The sequence below is a fragment of the Nycticebus coucang genome, chromosome 5, assembly GCF_027406575.1.
Source record: "Nycticebus coucang isolate mNycCou1 chromosome 5, mNycCou1.pri, whole genome shotgun sequence".
NCBI lineage: Eukaryota > Metazoa > Chordata > Mammalia > Primates > Lorisidae > Nycticebus > Nycticebus coucang.
In genome coordinates, this window is record NC_069784.1 from 18,757,797 (window position 1) to 18,781,236 (window position 23,440).

The 23,440-nt window shown below is 39.8% G+C and overlaps 1 long non-coding RNA gene across 1 annotated transcript; it reads right to left on the reverse strand.

The window, feature by feature from the left end:
* Nucleotides 1–1,250: 1,250 nt before the first annotated feature.
* Nucleotides 1,251–14,096, reverse strand: LOC128586158 (uncharacterized). Its single transcript, XR_008380196.1, has 4 exons — nucleotides 14,026–14,096; nucleotides 5,404–7,173; nucleotides 4,450–4,501; nucleotides 1,251–1,621 (listed from the first exon to the last, which is right to left on the reverse strand). It is a non-coding gene; the product is annotated as an uncharacterized LOC128586158 (long non-coding RNA).
* Nucleotides 14,097–23,440: the final 9,344 nt, after the last annotated feature.

The following is a 23,440-nucleotide window of genomic DNA, read 5'->3' on the forward strand; positions in this document are numbered from 1 at the left end:
GTAAATTGCAAGTTAGTTTGACTAAATTGGACAGATTGCAGGTAAAAGTCCCACTCCCTAAGTCCCAATTGTTCCCCTGAGCCATTCATACTCCCTAAAAGTGTTATTATTACTATCAAGCTACATGCTCAAAAATTATTTCCCCTGGGAACACACACCTAGCCCAGACTAGATTACTTTTTTTTTTTTTTTAACTCACTCAATACCTTTATCCTAGTTATCTTGTTTGTTCTTTTCTTTCTATTTTATTTCTCATTCAATATTTTATCAAAAATGCTATAATCTCTCTAGTCCTCTATTAGGTCGAACCACATGAAATTGATAATATTCAGCTGTTTTTGAACCACAAAGGTGGCAATTTCATACAGTTCAAGGTAACGCTATTAGAATGAAACAGTGAATTGTGAAAATTCTCATGCGGAAAAGTGCAAATTATTGATCGAGTCAGCTATAACTGACTTGATAATATGGAATAAGGTGAGGGTATATTCAAGCTTTCAAACAGTCTTTTATAATAAAATGGAGGCAAATTAGCATATTATATGAGATTTCAGTATTTTGGAATATTGGAAGAAAATTTCAATTACTGATAGATATGAATGTGTAACTGAGATGAACGCATGTGTGTTAATGTGTGAAGATTCACTCTGTGCAGTGACCATGACAGCTACTTGGCAGTTCACTCAAGTCTTTGGAAAACCGGCTCTTTATACACTTCCTCTTTCTTCCAGTCTCTCTCTCTTTCTCTCCCTTCCTAGCCTTTCATGGTCAGACTTTTTAAAAGAGCAGTCCATACTCACTTTTTCCACGTCCTCTCTCTTATTCATTGTGTACCATGCCGTCATCTGCTTTCTGTCCCCAACACTCCACTGAAACTGTTTCTGCCAGGTTCACTAATGAGCTTTGATTGACAAACTCAATGGAAGCTTTTTTGTCTTTATCTTATTTAACTTCCTTGTTTCATTGGCTAGAATGGGCCAAGTCTTGCTTCTTAAATATTTTATCTCTTTCCCTGACTTGAATTGTCTCTTTTTCTTTTGATTTACAGATATGTTTCCCCCAACCAGACTTTTCAGCCTCTTGAGGGCACAGGCTGTATGCCTTATTCAGTTGTGTATCCCAGGCCTAGCTTAGTAGAGGCACTGGGGTGGGGGTGGGGGGTGGGGTACTGATCTACATTTACTGAATGAATGAAAGAGTGAGAATTCATGAAATTACAGCACTTTCTTAATTATTAGTCATTGCAAAGATTTAGTTTCTCTTTGGTTTAATTCCCACTTCCAGTAACTTCTCTGCCTGACTCAACTGCCGTACCCATTTTTTATAATGTATAGCTGGCAAGGAGCCACATTCTTCAAGTTGCCATCTCCAAAGTCCTACTACATAGTTGGGGGCAAGGCAGGTAAGACTGTGGTATGTACTGGCTCCTTCTCACATGGCTTCCTTGAATTCTGAGCAGTTATAAATAGGCTGGGTCATCAGTCACGATTTTCAGTAACTCCTTACTCTTAGCACAAAGATTCATGTCCTTTTTCTCTTTTCCTCCCCAGGATGTATCACTTAGAGATCCAATAAAGTGTATCCAGCAAACATCCACTTGTTGCTTGTTTAAACATATGACCTGACAAAAAAGGGGGGAAAAAACCCACACGAACTCAAACACAAGAACAAAAGAAATGCGCCAATAGGAAATGTGATACACACACACACACACACACACACAGGAGTTTATGCAAGTTTAATTTCTGTTGTTTTGGTTGGAAAACAGCTGCAGGTGTCCTCTAATTATAACCCCATTCTCACAAATATCAACTGTCATATTTAATCTGTTATATTCACCATATAGCCTACTGTTACAGCACATTTCTTTCATTACAAATTTAGTAGTAGAGTTCCGAATGCTCAAGCTAACATTCAGGCTAGTCAATTAATGCATTATTTACAAGTTAAATGTTATTAAAAACAGGTTCTTAATTTGCTAATGATTTAGTAGACCCAAGGCAATATTCCAATTTTTTTTTTTTTTAATTGAAAATGAAAGAACAGAACAGTTGGGGTAGGAGGGATGTCAGGGATGTTTTGGCCTCCCTCATCAATTTTTCAGTTTCTTTTCTGCATTCTTCTTTATTTTGTACTATTTCTGATGCCTGTTTTAACCAGTTGCAGCATGATTGAGAAGACTTAGGAAAAACAAAAACAGCATAAATACTATTGTGAGTGGTGTTTTTAAAAATCACCAGGCAGTTTGAAATGACATAATATGTCGTATATAAGTCCCCCATGCAATTGGGTGTGTTTTGATTTACAGTCCCATTCCAGCAGCACAGCAGGTTGAGGAGGTTAGAAGTCAAGGAAATTAAATGTTATTAGCATTCCACTGTTGTCAGGATGTACAAACTGAATATATATCTTTTCAAATACAGGTTGAAAAAATTTACACTTTCTGAGATTCTAGGCCCTGAGAATCACCCCAACAATCTGCATCTTGTTCTTTGTTTTCCTTTTTTCTTCTTTTCTGTTTGATCTTGATCACGTTCTAAATCCATATCTTTCATGTTTCATAATTCCATGGCATACTTATGAAAGATAACATGGGGTGAACTCTTTGATGAAGAAGAACTCAAGCGCTGAAGCCAGTTACCCCATCTTTATTCCTTTCTCTCCAGCTGTTTTCTTGGCCTAAAGTCGTTCCTTTTCTCCTCCCCACTTTCCTCTTACAGCTTTTTAAAAACTTAGCTTAAGATTCATCTTTTTAATAAAATTTTGTTAATGTTTTTTTTTTAGACAGAGTCCCACTCTGTTGCCCTCAGTAGAGTACTGTGGCATCATAGCTCACAACAATCTCAAACTCTTGGACTCAAGAAATTCTCATGCCTCAGTTTTTCTACTTTTAGAAAATGACTTTTAGAAAATAGAGATGCGGTCTTGCTCTTGCTCGGGCTGGTTTCGAACTCCTGAGCTCAAGCAATCCACCCACCTCGGCTCACACCTAGGATTACAGGTGTGGTGGCTCACACCTAGAGGTGATTACAGGTGTGAGCCACCATGTCTGGCCTTTAAAGTCCTGTTAAATTTAAGTTAGCCTTGCCACAACAATTGTTACTGTCTCTGAATTCTATTTATTTACTTTTTTGCTAATTTATTTATTCTAGTGTATAAACTCAAAGTGTAAAATGTGATGTTCTGACACATACATAGTGAAGTAATTACTGTGATCAAGGACACTAGCATCATAGTCACCCTCCCACATAGTTTCCCTTTCTTTCTTTGTAGTAAGAGTACCTTAAATCTATGCTTTTAGCAAATTTCTGGTATAAAATTCAATATTATTAGTACAGGCTTCAAGTTGTATGATCCCTTCTCTGTATAGTTCTTCACGTCTGTATCACACACATTCGTGCAAGTGTACATCACATTTTCCTTACATTAATTGTTGTCTCTCTATAGGACAAGCTATAAAGTCGGAAGGACCTTCTATGTGCTGTGACCTATGGAAAGTTATTTCTTTTCCCTGTGTCTCACTTTTCTCCTCTCTTCAATGGAGACATTAAGACTTGGTGACATAGTGTATGTGAAGAATCTGGTTAAATGTTAAGAGCCCAGTCAATGGCAGCTCCCTGGCCATAATCAAATAAGACAATATATATAAATTGCCTAGTACAGTGCCTAGCTCATGTTTGGCCCTCAAACAAATTTAATTCCCTTTGGTATGATACGTAAATCATTGGCATTTCTTTATTTCATTTTCACTCGTAGCAAAGTTTTCTCAAGGGTAAGGACTAACTTTATTTTTTTAAGCTGCTCAGTTTGTGTGAACTCATGTTCCATTCTCCCTATGCTGGTAAGGCATTCTTTTCCTGGTTCTTCCCCATCCCTTGTTTCACTTTCCCTGTTCTCCCCACACCTATAATCATCTTCCAAATAAACTACTGGCACCCAAACCCTTATCTCACACTCTACTTTTGAGAAGACCCAAACTAAGTATGGAAAAAGATTTAAATGACAGAAAATGATGATACCTGTGTGCAAAATAGCAGAAGAACTTTCAGCATTGCCCAAGGCATTTAAGATGGGAGATGTTAAGTGAGTGAAGCTGAGAATAGAATTCATTCATTTATTTATTAAAAACATATTAGCAACTACTATATACCCTACATTCTTAGGGCTTGGGGTATGTTGGCTTATATCCCAGAACAAAGTGGGAGAAGGTCTTTCTGCCCTCATGACATTCATATGATGGTGAAGTAACACACAATAAACAAAAAATCAACATGCAAAATCATGTCAGGGCAGGAAAGGAGCTTTGAATACACAGATGACAGGGTAAACGTTAGATCCTGTGCAGGAAAGGGTGCTGTTTTAGATAATGTCATCTATTTAGAGTGAGTGAAGGCCTGCCTGGGAAGGTGATATGGGAAGAGAGACCAAGCCAGAGTAAGATTGACCCACCTTTTGCTCATCTTCTTTTGGAGTAAACCCAGAAAAAGTTCTGTGTGCTAGCCTGAGGATGGGATAATAAGACAGGATCAAAATCCTAATGCTTAGAAAAATGGGGCTGAGAATTCTCAGGGTGCAGTCTCGCAGGCTGAGTGCTAGGCTGCTCCGTGGTGGCCCTTAGGACCTGACCTTTGCCTGCAGCTCCTGTGAAAGGCCTTCCTGGAGGAACACCTGTAGGGCCTCCATCTTATTATCCCTCATCCTTTTATCCTGTCTTTTCTTTCTTTTTCCAGGTGTCTTCAATTTCTCAGAAAAAAAGAATTTATATAATACTTTGGTATATAGAGAGCATACTCCACTTCATTTAATTCCTACATAACTTTGTTAACTACTTCTATCCTTATTTTATATAGGAGGCAACTGGAACTTGGGGGCTTTGTTTGAGGCTTCCCAGCTGTATGTACTAGTAGAGCTAGGACTCAAACTCCATCTTTTGGCATCTGGACCCTTGCTCATTTCAAGGCTGAGTCTGCTGGCCAGTAACTCTTCTATACCTCCTCTCTTCTCCCTTGGCTGCTGGCAGCTGGCGTCCCTGGGCTGGTGATCCTCTCCTACAGGGGCCCACCACTCTTACCTTTCAATCAGATTTCAGTAAACCTGGAAGTTCAGAACTGGAAAGTCTGAGGATAACTCTGTTGAGAGACCCTGTCTTCAAAATTCTAACTCAACCTACGTGCTGTTCTCTTGATTGTATTTTCTCATTGTCACATTAAGACATCAAGAGTTTTCTAAAATGTAATATTGATCTTTACTTACGTGCTAGGGTGGCTGATCCCTAATGCTCCTTCTTCTGAGAAAACTTGAGGAAGAATCAGACAGGGTTGCTTCTGGTCTATTCCACTCTACCTCGTGGACCTCCCACCCTACCCCGTGGACCTCTCACCCTACCCCGCAACCCCCTTTTACCTTCCAGGATGTCCACTTGATTCTGAATCTATAAGAATCTTTTCCTCAGAGGTGGATGCTCTAACATCTGGGGGGACTCAGACAATTTCTTCTGTGGGTTGAAGTCTGCTTTACAGTTTATGATGTCAGGCTGAGTGCTTCCTTTGGGTTGCAATTGGAAACACTAGACTTTAAAAAATTTAAAAGCCACTGTTGTCAGTATTCCAAAGTATGTCTGAGAAGCTACTGCACTTTTAAGGAGATTGCTCTTAAAATCTCAGAAATTCAACATGATGAATATCCACATAAGAACATTTCTCCTGATGTACAAGTTGGCAATGCTGAATATTTGTAAAGGTCCTTTTGGTATACAAAAGCCCTCCAGCCAGTAGCTTTTACTCCTTACAATAATTCTGGGTGAGGTAGGTGTTTTCAAGTTCCCATTTTATGCTTCAGTAGCCCTTGCTACTTCTCCTTCAAAGCACTTTGCTCACTCACAATTATTTAATAAATTGGTTGGTGTAATTATTTGTTTAATATGCAGAAGTGTTAAAAAGGCAAGCTTTGGAATGAGACAGACCCAGTTATGATTCCTGGCTCTGAAAGCTGTGCTCCTGTGATTTTAGGCAGGTGTCTTAATGTTTCGCTGCCTCAGTTTCTTCATCAGTAAAGTATAAACAACAACAGTATTAGCCTCATAGGTTGGTTTAAGTTTTCCAAGTGGCTACACAGACAGGGATCAGTGTGATGCCTGGCCTGCTGTCCCCACTCCATGACTGCTAAGCATGGTTGTTATTATCATTGTTCTATAATAAATAGTTGTCACATGTCATGTTCCACCAGGGACAGGCTCATCTGCCAGTTGCCCTGCCATAATTATTAATAATGTCCTCTTTGCTCTCAAAGGTGTGCCATTGTGCAAAAAGTATAGAAATGGAGGGCAGATTAGTAGTTGCCCAGGATTGAGAGGGCAAGGAGAGGGTACAGAGGAAGATGTGGTGAGAAAGGGCAGCATGAAGGATCCTTATCATGAAGATTGTTCAGCGTTTGGTCAGAGATGGTGGCTATATAAACCTAAATATGTAGAAAATTGCAAAAAACTAAATACACGCACAAATCAATGCACATTACACTGGAGAAATCTGAATAAGATTTGTGGGCTGTATTAATATCTATAGCTTAGTTATGGTATTGTAGTATTGTTTTGTAAAAAGTTACTGTTTGGGTACACTGGGTAGAGAGTACATAGATTCTTTGTATTATTTCTTACAACCCCATGTGAATTTACAAGGTCTCAGAATACAGTTTGATTAAAATGTTCTGGTTTGCAAGGCTGGTGCAATTACCCCAATAATAAGTGTTCCTTCAGTGTCTCCCCATATTCTGTAAAAATAAGTGCCTTGATTTCCTTTATGTGGCTTTGTTTTTACTTATAGTACTTACCTCTATGTGGCATTTTATATTTATGTGTTTCTTCTTTCAGCAAATATTATTGTCTTCTAGCTGTCAGGCTTATGAGCCAGCAATGAATAAGATCTTTGTGAAACTTACATTCTAGTGAGAGAAATAAATAACAAATCAAAAATGTAATGATAAATTATTTAGTATGTTGCAAAGTGGAAAGAGTTATGGAGAAAAGACACAGAGCAGGTGTGCTAGGGCTCTCTCCACAGAACTGGAACCAATGGTTGGCTTACATGATTATGGAGGCTGAGCAGTTCCAAGATCTGCAGCTGGCAAGCTGGAGACCCAGGAGAGCCAATGGTGTGGTTCCAGCCCAAGTCCAAAGGCCTGAGAAGCAGAAGAGAAGATGGTGTAGTTAGAGTCCCCAAACCAAAGTCTAAAGACTCCTTTAGCCAATATTTCAGTGTGAGCCCAAAGGCAGGAAGGCTCAAGCAATCAGGCATTAAAGTTCTGTCTTACTCAAGGGTCAGTTTTGTTCTATTCAGCTGATTGGATGAGGACCATTCACACAGATAACTGCTCAGTCCACTGACTCAAATGTTAATCTCACCCCAAACATCCTCACAGATATACCCAATGTAACGTTCAGCCAAATATCTGGACACTGTGTGGTTTGATCAAGTTGACACATATAATTAACCATCTTAGGCAAGGTGTGGTGGCTCGCTTCTTTAATTCTAACACTCTGGGAGGCCACAGCAGGAGGATTGCTTGAGCAGGAGATACAGTCTAGGCTGAGCAAGAGCAAGACCCCATCTCTACTAAAAATATAAAAAATATCCTGGTGTATTGGTATGCGCCTCTAGTCCCAGCTACACAGGAGGCGAAAGAAGGAGGATTGCTGGAGCCCAGGAGTTGGAGGTTGCCGTGAGCTACAGTGACACCACTGGTCTCCAGCCCATGTTAGAGAATGAGACTCTCTCGTTCAAAAAAAAAAAAAAAATTCACCATCTCAGCAAGATGAAAAGGGATGGATGCAGGGTGGTCATACAGTCCTGTTGAGAAAGGAACATTTGAGCAAAGATTTGAAGGAAGTGAGAGACTAAGTCACATGTTGGCTCATTGCTCATCTTCTTCCATCAGAATGAAGCTTTATGAAGCCAGAGGCTGAATTTTTATATTATATCCCTGGTGCCTGGTGCATAGCAGGTCCCCACAAATTATTTGTTGGGTGAAGTGAATGAGTGAATGATTGAGGATAGGGACTGTGGTTTGTGTCCAGTAATAACCCTTGTCCTAGGCACAGTGCCCAGCATATCCTCAGCAATCCAGCGTGTTAGTTGTGTGGTTGTTTGTCTTTGATTTCTCTGTTTATAATGTACAATGAACTTCACTGAGGACATGGACTTCCTGCTTTTGTTTGATATTGTGTCTGCAGCTCTTCAGCTCTTAGAACAGTGCCTAGAACACACATACGAGTTAGTCAATAATTGTCATTGACCAAATAGGCTCCTATAAGGAGACCAAGGCTCAGATATGTTAAATGACTTGAAAGTGATCTTATGGCCAGGAAGCGACAGAGCTAGGGGCTTAACCTTGGCTTTCTAACTCTTAAATCACAATATTTTATCTATATAAAACTCTTTTAAAAACTGTCTGGGGTCTCTGGTTGGGCCATGGCCTTTCTGTCACCTTCCTGCTCTTCCCTTCCTTGCCTGTACCAGGCCTTGTTGTGCTGTGATGTCTCCATGAGTGTCAAGCAGGCAGGTCGTGCTGAGCTGTCAGCACACACACCTCCAAGAGGACAGCCGTGTCCTCCAAATACCACAGTGTCAGGGAACAGACAATGTCTCTCACATCACAAGGGGAAGGTAATTCAACCTTTGGGTGGCCACCAACTTTGTCAGACAATGGTGCTGTTTAGTTTGAAAGACTCCACTGGGAAGTTGCAGACTTTTAAAACTAATTTGGTGTTTATTCAACTTTGCAGTCGCTTCTATGTACTATCAGTGTTTCACACACCGTGAAACAGCGCTACACTGTGCAATTGAATTAGTTGTACAGTGACTCAAAGGCATTAAACAATGACTTTGATATTTTAAGTACTGACTAGGAGGGATTTTTAATTCCTTCCTCATAATGAAAATTGCAAAAAAACCCAGTTACACAACCCTGGAACACTTACTCTCTTTTCTATTCTGGGTGGACCCCACTGAGACAGAAAAAAACCTCTGAGCATTTAGTTTGCTTAATGGCAGAAGAAAAATTAAACAAGCATAGACGTGCAACCTTAATGACACCCAGCAACACTGGGATAACAGTTCCCAGCTTCTAAAACCTGTTATTTAATATAATGGGTAAATCTTGTGGGAGTTTTTCCGGTGCTGCTGAGTCTGAAAAAACAACAACTTTGTGAGGAGGGGTGGGGGCAGAAGCAGGAGAGTGTCTTGCTCGGCACTCTCATGTCATAGATGGGTTGCAGGGTGAAGTATAGCGCTGGCAGGATGGTCCCTGAAGGCCGTGACCCTTCTGCACACAACATCATGGCTAGTTGGGCACCAGTGTTGTCAGCACTCCCAGGGACCATATGGGACTTTTCATACAGAGCCTTTCTGAAGATGGTACTGACAGAAAGGAAGAAGACAAAAAAAAGAGAGAGAGAGAGTAAGAGAGAAAAGGAAGAAGAAAAAAACCCACAGCAAGTGAATTAGTGCCATGAAACTGTAAGCATTAACTGCTAATAGTTCAGGGCAAAGCACCTAAGTGATGATTCACATCTGACAATAAATACATGAATAGCTGTTGAAAGCTTGTTTGATTTTCACAAAGAGGTTTAAACAAACATTCGTTTGTTCATTAGTCTTAAGCAACACTTTTATGGCAGGGGATGCATTAAACCTAACATATGTCTGCGACCAAGATATTTGGTGGTTTTAAAGTTGAAGACACAGAGCCATGCATATGGGTTATGCAGAGCAGTCTTGAACTACCTGTAATGGAGTGAGATACAGTTATTATGGATTAATGCTGTGAATCTTCATCCGGAGAGGGAAAACAGAACAGGGAAGAAGGAATGCCTAGTCTTCGGTGATAAAGACTTAGAGGCCTTCATTCTGCATTTGATTTCAAGTTTGCATAAAGTCATTTTGTTGTTGTTGCTGTTGTATAAGTTTTAAAAATGCAACTGGTTTAAATCTGTTCCAGAAGTAATTTATGCTAAACCAGCATTCTAACACCATAAATTCCCTGCTTATGGCAATCTCTGCTTGGGTGTCAGGTTGGTCTAGGTTACTGAGCAAATGGCCGCTTCAAAATTTTTAGGGTAATTACCTTTATAACTTGTGTAGCATAGGCCTTGTCAGGGAATCTGTAATTGTCATTGACGCCCCTGTTCTCCTTTCCCCTTTTCCATTTTTCACCACACTGTTGCTGCACCGAAGGCCACAGTCCAGGGCTGCATGTCAAAGCCCTTGCCCATGAAAATACGATGCCCTCTCCAGGTCCTGAGAGTGATGATTGGTTGAGCGTGTCTCTGCCCCAGCCCAATCTCTAGTCTAGCCTAAGAAACCATCCATTGGTTGAGAGAAGACAGGTTAAGACAATGCAGTTGGGATATAATGAAGAGCAAATTACCATTAGCCCAATTCTCCATTTTTTTTTTTTTAATGAATGCTGGGCTGGTATTGCTTTCTCTCAGAATGGGGTAAGCGATCTCAGCACCATCCTTCCCTCTCTTCTCTCAGCTTATGTGTGTGAACATGAAGCCCTGGTAGGAAGACTGTCACTGGGACCGTACACCAGACTCACAGCCAAGAGCTTCCCTTGATATATCTCTACGTGTGGGGGTTTTGCATCATAAAATATGTTAAATACTCAACTCCTAAATCCAATTCATTAATTATCTTGCTTAAAATATACTTCAAATATATCACATTTGACATTATATGTCACTGATAGTAAAGGGAAATGATAACACTTAAAATCAATAAATGTTTTTAATTTATTTTACTTATTATGGTTGTCATAATATTTTGACATGGAGAGCTGACATGTCGACTACGCTGTTATCGGGAGGTAAAGCAATGGCATTAAACTGTCTCACCGTCCATGCTACTGTTTCAGGGTAAAGTGGGCCCAAGGGGAAAATCTAGCTAAAATCCCTGAGGAAGCATCTGCTTATAAAGTCAATACAGGTCATCACGAAATAAAGCAGCCTGAGCTCAAAACAAAAGCTGAGGAAAGAAGTTCTCACTCTAATCTGTTATCTTTTCTCCCAAAGGATTCAAAAATAATAAGAGCTAAAAAGTGTGGAGAGCTTTTTGCGTGCCACACCTGTGCATACTTCTCGTATATTTTATCTCATTCCCGTCTAAGAAATGCAGTAGTTTAATGTGGCAAAGCCCAGGTTTGAATGAGGATCTGTATGATTCAGTGCCTGGGTCAGTTCTCAGATGCCAAAATCATCATTGTTCTGTTTGGTTTGGAACTAAAATGGCTTCTGACTTCTGGATTATCCCCATTACTTCTCCTCCCCCTCACCCCCCCCAAGAATCCTGCCTTATTCTTGGGTCCGCACCATCTCTTATTGCTGGATGATGATGTAGTCGGATGTGAATGGGGTTGGGTTTTACAAAATGTTTTCATACTCCTGGAGAGTATAGGCTTGAAGGCAACCAACCCTCTTCTCTTTGTCTCTAAATATTAGAGATTAAAGGCAGATTCAAAAGACATTACAAGAAAGGAGGGCTTGAGAGCTATGCTTTTTTCTGCTATTTGGGACACAGGCAAAGCCAGATTTTTAAAAAAGGCTAAATGTAGGTTTGACCCTGCTTGAAGTAAGCCCTAAAGCAATGAGTAATAGATGGGATTTGGAATCCTGAACAGCAGCAGTGCTCTCTATGCCCCGCTAATTAAGGTCCAATAAAGAGCTCTGGTGGGCAGGCCTGATGTCTCCTGTACCTCAGTTCCTGTGTTGTGCAGAGTGGGTACCCAACCAGTATTTGTTGAATGTGGTTGTTCATCCACAGCCAGAGATCAGCAGCTTGTTCTTCTCTTAACCCCTCTTTTCTCAGTGATTGCTTTGCTTATAGCGTTTTTGTTTTTCTCATGGGAGGAGTCTAGTTCCTCATGGGGGGAACTAGCCTGTCATTCACTGAAGTATTACTTATTTAGCATTATTTTTATAGACAAGACTGTGTGTTAGGCTCTAGGGTTAAAGCAGCAGTGAACAAGAAGGACAAGTGTGGGAAGTAGACATCAGGTCACCGATTAGATGATTATCTACTTACTGTGGTGATAAACATCACAAAGATATAAAGGTATAAAATGTAATGGGTGCCCATCATAGGAGAACTTTACCTAGCTTGAGAGAGATCTAGCAGGCAGTGTAGGGAAATGGTAGGAGGGAGAATGATAAGTGAACAATTCTGGTAGACAGGGGCAGTGGTGAGAACAATTTGCTCAGTAGCAAAGGAAGTTCTAAAACAAGAGACCAGACCACTTTGACTAGAATGTGGGGTGGAGAACAGTACAGCAAGATAAGTGTGAGTGTGTGTGTGTTAAAACTAGCATAAAGGAATTTCATTGGTTAAGTAAACAGAAAAGTCCAGAGGTAGGCTGGCTCCACTCATAACTTCATTATAGACCTTTTCTCCTCTCTGGTTTTCTTGGTCCTAATCTTCCCCACATAATGATTTCTGTCTCCTAAGGTAGCAAAGTAGCTGCAGCAGCTCCAGTCTCCTATCTGCCTTCCACACTATCCAGAAGATAGAGAAAGTCATTACAGCATTCCTAATCAGAGGCCTGGGATTTACCCTGACTGGAACAGTAGAGGCCAGATGCCCTTTCTGGAACTGTGCCCTGTGTTTAGGACAATGGTTCTCAACCTTCCTAATGCCGCAACCCTTTAATACCATTCCTGTGGATCATGACCCACAGATTGAGAACCACTGGTTTAGGAGGCAGGAATGACCTGCTTAGCCTGTCCTGGTCTATTTCTGGAACTAAGGGAATAGACAGCTGAGATTACAGAATAGAAGCCAGGGCTGCTGGAAAGTACAGATAAAATGATGGAGAGGCTATGGTGTTCACTGCAAGGCTGAATTGGTGACAGTAGGCCTGTGCACTGGGATTTGGGACTTCTTAATACCACAAGGAGTCACTAAAGGATTTTCAGTAGGTCAGTAATGTCATTAGATTGGTTATTCAAAATCATTATTAACACCATCTTTACATATCTATAGTTCCTAAGAAGACTGTTGTCAAGTAAATAAATAAATCATTAAGTTAGGAACAAAAATGAAAATCATTTATTTTTCTAGTTTTCCTAATTTAGCCTACCTAATGTTAATAACAACTAATAATAGTAATGAGCTAGCCACTATAACAAGAGCTTTGCAAACCTTATTTCATACAGTCTTGACTATAATCCTAGGAAGTAGGTCCCATTAGTACCCCACATTACTGATGGGGAAGCTGAGAGAGTAAATAATTTGCCCAAGATTACATACCTAGTAAATAGCAAGGCAACAGCTGTGTGAATAAAAACATTATGTTATTTCCACTAAATTCTGGGATATCATAGGAGTGGGGAAAACTGCATTTTTATTTACAGTTGTCCCTCAGTATCCTCGGGATCAATTCCAGGCCCCCTAGATACCAGAATTCTTGATTCTCAAGTCTTTCACATGAAATGGTCTGATGTTTGCATATAAGTTTCTGACATCTTCCCATATACTTTAAATCATCTGAAGATTGTGTAAAATACCTAATACAACGTAAATCCTATGTAAATAGTTGTTATACTGTATTTTCTATTGTTGTATTTTTACTGTGTTTTTTCCTTTTTGAGTTTTGAGTTTGGCTGAATCCCATGATGCTGAACCCTTAGATAGGAATGACAAACAATTATTGAACAAAACCTTGTACCAGGACTCAAAAGTCTCAACTGGTCAGCGATATTGGGCAGAAACTGGTAGAATTAAAAAGATATTATTATGAAACTTGCTCTTTTAACAATTTTTAAGTATACCATTAAGTGGCATTTTTGCAATGTTGTGCAAGCATTCCCACTTTTGTTTCCAGAACTTCTGCTTTAGCAATGAACAGCAATAAATTCCTATTCCCTTCTCCCCATTTATCTCCTTGTCTACATTCTATCTCCATGTATTTGCCTATTCTAGATATCTTTAAGTAGAATCACACAATACTTGCTTTTTCTGTTTGGCTAATTTCATTTACCATAATGTTTCCAAGATCCATCCATGTTGAAGCTTGTAGGAGAACTTCATTCCTTTTCATGGTTGAATAATCTGCCAGAAATTTGACAAAACTATTTTTGTCAGTACAGTGATTACAAAATATTTGAAGTTGAGTAACTATAACTTTAGCAAGCATTGCTCTCTCTAGTTTCCCATTATCCCCATGACATCCCATTGTCTTTAAATTAGCCACCTGCTTGCACTTATTAATGTTGTCTGCTCAACTCTAAAGGCATCTGTGGCTGCAACAATTGTCCTCATGATCTGGGCTGACCAGCTCTTGGAAATTCATTATACCAGGTCCTTTCCTGAAGAAAGTAGAAACTTGTCTCAATATTCCTTTTGGCCAATATCTACAAGCACTCTATTTTACATACCAGGTGCCTAATAAATATTTGTGGATTCACATTTAAATTCAGTTTCTCAAATCTTCTTCAAGTGTTTACAACATTCCAAGCACAATGCTACTGGGCACAGATACAATAGGGGGCAGAAGACATGGTTCTTGTTCTCTTGGAAACCATGCTACGGTGGACAATGATGATGGTAAGAGCAGGTGACCTTAGAAGTACCATTGTCTTCTATTTGTATAGCTTTTTGTTTCCAAAGCATGTTCACATATAATTCACTGATTTAGTGCTATGCTATTTGACTTACGTTTACTTTGAAAACTAATGGCTGTTTTTGTTGTTGTTGTTGTATATTGCAAGTGGAGCAAATTGGAAGAGTTTATTGATTAAGACTTTAAGATTTGATTTCATGGGATGATTGTCAATGATGAATTAATTCTTTCAGAACAAGATTCCTTTAAATCTAAAAACAGTTTTTACAAAGGACATTGTTTCTCAGCCAAAGCAGAGATGGACAGTGGACCAATTTTTGCCATGCCCTAAGAATCCTCACCAATTTTCCTGCCATTTCATGAACCTACTCTTTTGATAGCTCCAGGATTTAAGCTAAAAAGGTGCCTTACAACAAAACCCATGGCGTAATATTACCCTTGTTTTTTCATGGGTACTATATGTCCTTAGGTCAGTGACTGATAGCTGTGAAGGCGCTTACAGGGTGGACAGAATTTCAGAGCTTTCTTGAGTATAGTTTCCTGAGTTCACCAGACTTGCTGTCACCTGGAACTGTCCTGTTTATTTGGTTGTCAACGGTGTCCTAGTGGAAAAGAGAATAATGCACAAATAGCTGCCACACAGACTTCAACAACTGTAGCTGGAAGTGTTGGTCTCTGTCTAATTTGTCACAAGTCTCCCCACTCTGGATATCAGTGGAAAGGACAGAAATAGAAAGAGCCAGCATTTTGGTCAGTAATGTGATGGAGATGAGATGATGTTTTTCAGAATTTTCTGTTAAGTACTTAGTCCCATGTCATTACCAAAGAAGGATTAAAGAGGCCCACAGAGACTAAGGGAGTAGCATCGTTTAAAGGATCTAAACGTAAATCACAGTTACCAAAGTGCTTTTTGTCAGACATTAGAAAAGAAAATATACTACATTTGAACAAACCTACCTAAGAAAATGGTGTAGAGGGCAGAGAAGGCTCTTGGAGTGGGAGGAAATTCCAGTTCAGTCTGGTTTATAGAAACTTCAACCACAAACTCTTTTTAAAAGGGTATCAGGATTCAAGCATTGCATCACCTAAAGAAATTCTCATTGGATGTCCAGTCCCAGACAGGCAGGAATCTGGTTCCTATTATTTAACCCCTTCGCAGCTGGGACACTGTCTCTCCTAACTTTGGAAATATACTTTTCATATTATTTGCAGCAGAATTTAGCTTTTGAGCAGAAAGCATTTGAAACAAGTTGCTTTTTATAGACCCCTCACCTTAGTTTTAGTTTTTATGCTTAGAGTGTCAAAAGTTATTTCAAATGCTTTGTTGCTATGTAATTGCAAAAGCAGCACTACTGAGAGAAAGGCTTCAATAAAAGCCTTTGGGAAATAGAGAACATCAAGCCATTATATGATTACCTTCCTCACACCTAGGTCCTCTTTCCCTTTTAACTATGATGCTCCTACCTTTTGGATCAACATTTATGTCAGATTATGTGCTTTACCTAGTAATTATGGGTAGATATTAAAATTTCAAGCTTATAACTAAGCAACCATTTGCAAAAACTGAGGTAACATACCATGATCACCAAAGAGACATGTGAATATTTTCTCTAAAGGGGTGATGATTTAATTTGTGTATTTCCTACTTTATATAAGGAAGGGAATTGATATAGTTAATGATTTCAAAAGTATACCACTTCAGAATTGGCCTGCAATCTTCCCTTCTTCCTGTTGGATGCTAAAATGGAATCAGATAGACACAGACCATAATTGGGGGTCAGATTAATAAAATGACTCATCATAGCTTGGGAGTTGTGAAACTTAGGGCTATTATCTTGATTTCATGTCACTTTCCCTCCCTTCTCAAGGTGTTAAAGGCAATATATGTTTTTCGCTTAATTAATTAAAATGCTCTCTACTTCAGTCATTTTTGCTTTTCATAACATACCTGGAGGAAGATACACAGAGACAACCCCAGGTATTACAGAACCAGAACAAGAATCATAGGTTTAGAAGCATGAAGAATTGTCCAGAATGGGGACACAGGGAAGAGAACAAGGGCAGTGTGATCTCACATCCTTTTGCAGGAGGGCTGATTGCTGAGGCTTTACCATGCCAGCCAGCACAGTGGAGGGTGGGGTGTAAGGAGCTATATCTTGGATTTGTCAAACATGTACTCACTCTCCCTTTTGATTCTATTACTATAAAAACATCATAAGAGTTTACCTTACCAATCAAGATTTGGTCTCCAAAAGTTTGAAGAGGAAGGGTGGGAGGGTGAAACCCCCATGGCTAGCTTGCAAAGGAAACAGGAAGCTGAGACAGAGTGGTGATGGGTAGTTGGGAGCATTAGCAGTCTTTTTACCTTCCTCCACACAGGCACCTACTTTTCAACTGATACAGAATTGGCAGTTGGTTCACAATGACATAGTGTTCAATACTGTGAAATTAATTGTGTTTGAAAGAGTGAGGCTTATATATTCTTTACTTCAACAATGTTCTCTTGTCACCTGTGAAAACCATTTTTTAGAATGCAGTCTCCTTCTAGCTCAAAGCTCAAAATTATCAGTCATACTGAAAAGAATAAAAACAAGCTAACACACTGCTATGCCTTTGATTCTACTTCCTAAATCCATTATCTTTCAAATGTCCATTTGTAAGTCACGTTTCTCAGGAAGTAGATTCTGAGAGAATCTGTATTGGGTGGTGCCCTGCCTTTGCAGAGAAGAGAGGGAGAAGGAGAAGTCAAATAACAATCCAGTTATGACAAAGGCCCCAGGGTCCTCTGACCCTGATCCTTTGGGTATCTGTGGAATTGGGACAGCCCTGCAGAGTTGCCCTGAATTGGGGCTAGGAGACTACAAGACAAGTCATGGGATGTGGGTGTCCCCTAGGGGATGGGGTGTGATCCTAGGTTGAGGTGTCTCTCTAAGGCAAGTCCCAGAGGGCGACTCAGCTGAGAACTGTAAGTGGTCAACCCTTCTGATGGTGAGCGAATGAGTCTTAGTTGCAGAGGTTGGGTTTGCTCAGTGTTCCATAGCATCCACTGGTGGTGAAGAGAAAGGAGCTCAGCAAAATTCTAAGATTGCACAAAATTATCTAAGATTATTTAAAACTCTAAGATTTTTCAACCCTTTCAAATGTTGCCGAAGTAAACTCAGGGTGATAAAGACTTCACAGAAATCCTCAATAACCCAGAAAGATGTTACATTTCTTAGAAACCATAAGGTGAAGCTCTTGTTTGGACTCTTTCAACCAAGGCCATCAAATGAATGGCTTTTCCAAAAAAAAAAAAAAGAAAGAAATAAGTTTAGTTTGAACACAGAGGTTGTTCTGGTTTTTGATCTATAGATTGGTAGGGGATGTGTTAGGAGTATAGCAGTCTCCATCACAATCTGCTTGGAGGAATAAAATGTAGTTGGCTTAACCTTTACTACCCCAGCTTGAGTCCACATTTTTTGAGGATGAGGTAAAGGCTTCATTCTGGATCTTTCTGTGTAAGAAGGGGAGAAATCTGCTGCCAAGTATGGTAGCATTGGAGCCTTGAAATGGAATCTAAATACTGGTTGTGGATTTGGAACAAGGCCTTATATGGCAATCCTGTTCCGAGCCACTTTGAGGAGTTAGTAGTTCATTGTGGCATTGGTTACAAATAATCAAGGGCTGTTTGAGATTCAGGAGGTGAAGAAAGAAGATATGTGTGCCTAATGTTGAAGAAAAGCATTTTTATGTCTGTTAACATTTATGGTATCTGATTGAGTGGGTTAGCAAAATAAAGACAGATGGCAACAGATTAATGTGGACACGTAGAATACCTACAATATTGCACCCACTCCAGCTGAAGCTCTCCAGCTCAACTTCCTCTGCAAGTCACAGTCATGTCACTTAGTGACCCTGAAGAGAAGAGCAATTTATGATGGATCAGGAATCAGGATTAACCATACATTTATCATGGAATGAGGAATCAGAAACTTCATTTAATGTATAACTGTGATGTTTGTCTGGGGCTGGTGGATCATTACTTTGCAATCACTCCTTGTGTTAGGAAGCAGGAATTGATTAGCCCAGGGTCATTAAGTCCATCCCCTGCCTCTAGGCTGTACAGTTTGTGTAAATGGTTCCAGCTGGATATGGCTTTATGCTATTCTTAAGGAGCTCCTGAAGAGGAAATTACTAGATATCCCAGAGGGGCAACTTGTAGGGATCTCACAGCCTTAAGTGCCAAGAAGTTCTTTTCCATATTTGAAGAGGCTTGGACTAGTGACTCATGAAACTGATAGGCTCTCCTGTCTGTTCTGAGACTTAGTAGCAATAGCAATTAGCCCTGGGGGTAGCTATTCTTTGACTTGGTTTTTTCATTTGTAAGATGAGAAGAAAAGTATTTCTCTTGACACCTCCACAAGACTGTTAGTAGGAGAAAGGAGACCATGATATGTAGAGACCACTGCATTTCTAAATTACGTTGTGATTTACCAATTCAAGGATATGAATTGAGGTGCATTAGATACGATTAAAGACGGATCAGGCCTATGAAAAGCAGAGTGATTGAGAATGAAAAGCCTCAGGGCTTTCAGATGGAGAGAACATTATAGAATGCAGTCTACCATGCTTAAATTTGGACAATAGGCACATTGGACTTTGCCATGTCCAAGCCTGTTGTCCTTATCACAGTGTGATGCCACAGGTTACATTCTTTGGTGTGGCTATTGCCACTGTCGTTGTTGGGTTTAAGTAACATTCAGAATAATTTTTGTTTCTAGCTTTATGATGCTCTATGACCTGGAGTGTACTATCCTGTATTCAGCTGAATCCAATTACCAGTAAGATAGCGTGGGTTTGCTGTTGAACCAGAAACCCACCCACTCATTGCACATGTGTTTCCATAGCACATAATGAAAAATACATTGCAACTCCAATCCTTTGATAAATGATGGTCAATTTTTTTAACATTGGAATTTTTCTAATGTCTGATAAATGTCTTTCATAATTCACTGAAGCTTTTTGAGTACAAGTGAACATCCATTATAAAGCAGATATATGAATTTTCCCTGAGTATCCTGCTTGATGTGACCTACCCTTGCTTTGTTTCGTTGTGTCTGCTCAATGGGCTGTGCTGCTGCACTGGAAGAGTTGTGACCTTCTCTCTCGAAATACTTGGACACAATTTGTCCTGTCTCTTTCCCCTTGGACAGCCTCACAGCTGGTCTGCATGATATCCAGTATCATTTTTATGATAAATGAAGACCTTTCTTCAAGTACAGTATCTCTGCCCTGCTATGGTGTACGAAATGCTTCCTCCAAGGACAAGGTAGATCCTGTTAGCTGCAGTGACTACACCGTCATTTCTGCTCTTTGGTTTTTCTCCTTCCCACAATTTGGGTACATTTATTTCCCTCATTTTCTACGCGATTCCCAGTAATAGTCTCTTACAGCAGGGCAGCAGAGTTTGAGGCTCTGGTCGTTCAGAGATTTTTTTAAAAAGTGCTTTTAAAAAATCTTTTTCTTTTTTATTTCATATTAATATGAGGGTAAAATGTTTAGGTTACATTGTTTTTGTTTCTAAGGTAAAATTCAAGTTGTAGATGAGCCCTTCAACCAGCGGGTTTGCTGTATACCCTTACATTTTGCACATTAGGCGAGAACTTGCCTATCTCCCCCTTCTTTTCCTTTTCCCTCCTTCCCCTCCCCCTCATTTAAATATACTTGTGTTTTTCTTTAGGGTGGGCATGTAGTTGTCTATATTTTGGTTTCATGTTAATATTGAGTCCATTGTTTACTTGCTTTTCCATTCTTGCAATACTTTACTAAGAAGAATGTGCTTCAACTCCATCCAGGTAAATACAAAAGATGTAAAGTCTCCATCTTTTTTAATGGTTGAATAGTACTCCATGGTATACATATACCCCAGTTTATTAATCCATTCATGGGTTGATGGGCACTTGGGTTGATTCCATGTCTTGATAATTGTGAACTGAGTTGTGATAAACAATCTACTGCAAATGTCCTTGTAGTAAAAGGATTTTCTTTTCTTCTAAGCAGATACCTAGTAATGAGATTGCAGGATCAAATAGGATGTCTACTTTTAGTTCTTTTTTTTTTTTTTCTTTTCTGAAACAGAGTCTCACTATGTCACCCTCAGTAGTGCCATGGTGTCACAGCTCATAGCAACCTCAAACTCTTTGGCTTAAGTGATTCTCTTGCCTCAGCCTCCCAAGGACCTGGGACTACAGGCACCTCTTATTTCTTTTGTTGTAGTTGTCATTGTTTTTTAGCAGGCCTGGGCTGAGTTTGAACCTACCAGCCCTGCTGTATGTGGCTGGTGCCCTAACCACTGAGATGTGGGAGCTGAGCCCTTTGTAAAAATTTTTGAGTAATAAGTGGAAGCATAGATAAACAAATTGTGAAGAATGAAAATAATGTAACCATCTATGACATTTGGAATAGCATCTTCTCATTTACAAAGTACTTTCATTACCAAGAGTAGCTCTTATTTCATTTATGCTCACAACAATGCTGTGACGTAGGTCAGGAGAAAGATCAAAAAACTGGGGCTCAATGGATTTAAGCGTTTTGTTCATTTTTTATATTTCTCACAAGCAGTGGTGCCAGTATCAAACCCAAGTTCACTGATTATTCATCCTTTTTATGTCTTTTCAACTTGACCACAGTGCTTAGAAATAAATAAAACTTACAATGATGTTTGACACACTTTTAATGACATGTGGGGACATGTCATGTGGGGACATGTCATTAAATGTGTGTCAAACATCATTGTAAGTTTTATTTATTTCTAAGCACTGTGGTCAAGTTGAAAATAATAAATACCCCTCTCCAACATTGGTTTAAGGGCAGGATCTAAAAGGGCATCAGACAAAATTAAAAGAGGGTAATTCCCAAAACATAAATCTACACACACTCTCTACACAGCATGTGGGTGCTATTGCTCAACTTTGCTGTGACTGGTCAGGACAGGGAATGCTGATGGGAAGGCTGTGAGTGGCAAGAGCTGTCAGGGCACATTAGGAGTGGGAATAAGGAGGCCTAGGCCAGATTCTAACACGTGGGGTTTTGAGCAGTCATAGAACAATATGAAATGAAGTGGGTATGGAAATGAGAGCAAAGTAGAGAGGAAGAGAGAATGTGGGACAGTCACCCTGGGAGGTAAGACAAGGGCATACAGAGAGAGCATTCTAAGATGTTGCATTTTGCCCTGAGTGAACCCTGCTCGCTTTCCTTTTGGAGACTGAAACAGGTGCTATTGCACTTTGTCAAATCAAATTTTACCTTACTTTAACTCAAACCACAAGCATTTATTCAGCCATTTATTCAACACATATTTATTGAATACTTACCTTGTACCAGACAGTGTTCTAAGGTGTTAGGGTTATAGCAGTAAACCAAGCAGGCAAAATTTCCTGCCCTCCTAGGGCTTCCATTCGTGTGATATGCCATGGTGCTGGGCTACCCATCACAGACAAATAAGCTCCCCTCCTATACTTCAGGCCATGGCTCCTACTCTACTAAAAGCCAAAATTCTGAACAAACTTATAGTCCAAAGGTAATTTACAAATTCCCTATTAATGGTACAAGGACAATATAATTCATGGTAAAGGATTTGAGAGAATGAGAATTACCCTCTCCTAATTGTTTCACCCCCTTTGGGATCCTGCCTTTAAAACCATGCAGTCACATAGTGCCTAACATCACAAACTGCCTTTGACATCTATTATCTCACTGTATATTCTGAATAATCCTTTCAGTTAGATAAAACAGATAATATTATCTGCCGATTTGAGAAAATAAATGCTCAAAGGTGAATGTACTGTTTTTATACAGAATTCTGTATTTGCCTTTCCATCTTATGTGGGAACACATGTCCAGACTTTTCTGATCTTTCCCCACTAGTGGAAGAAGTTGCAAGAGACTGGGTAAGCCAGTGGCTGTGTACCCAGTGGCAGTGAGCTGGCTCTGAGGTTACTCATCACAGCTACATGTGGGTGCAAATGGAAGTATGTTGTGATGGGTGCAGGAATGGTATTTTGTTCTGTAATTGGCCATGCATGCCCAATTTATGTGTAATGCAATGTGGGGGAGGAGTGTTAGAGGATATTAAGAATTTCTAGGGAACATTCCCCCCCCTCCACCTACAGACAACCTTTAATGTGCACAGATGTATGGTTTTTTCCTGTCAAGCAGAGCTCATAAAGAGGAGGCTGAACATTAAGAATGGAAGGCAGCCAGAAAGAAAGAAAGGGGCAGGCTTCCTTGCAGTCTTCTTCTGGGAAGGTGTTCCTCTGTTTTCCATAATATGGGGGCAAGAGAACCAGCCCTCCTGGGATGTTCATACGACAGACCCAAGCAATTGCTGTAGTCCAAAATTCAGAGAGACCACTAAACAGGGACAGATTTTCCTCCAGCAACATGTTTTTACTGGAGTTTTCCAGTTTCTTTTAACCTCAGCATCATCCTTAGAGGTGGGGTGGGGGGCAGCTACTGCTGTCCCCACTTTATAGATGAGAAAATCGAGATCTGGGTCTTAAGTAGTCTGTAGAGATTACGAATGAGTTACAAGTGGAATGAAGATTTGAATTCAACTTGGTCTGACATTTAAACCACAGGTTTCCTTTTCTATGTTATAGTTTTCCCTTCCCCTTGAATAAAAAGTAAGGAGGAATTGTGGATTGATTGAATTAAACATGGTTACTAGTTACATATGCATGTAGATTTTATTACTGCAAGGCAGCATAAAATTGACTCACAGTGCTATTTTAATTGTTCTCAACTAATCATGGCTTGCAGTATCTCAGGGCAACACTTTTCAACTTTGCTGCCT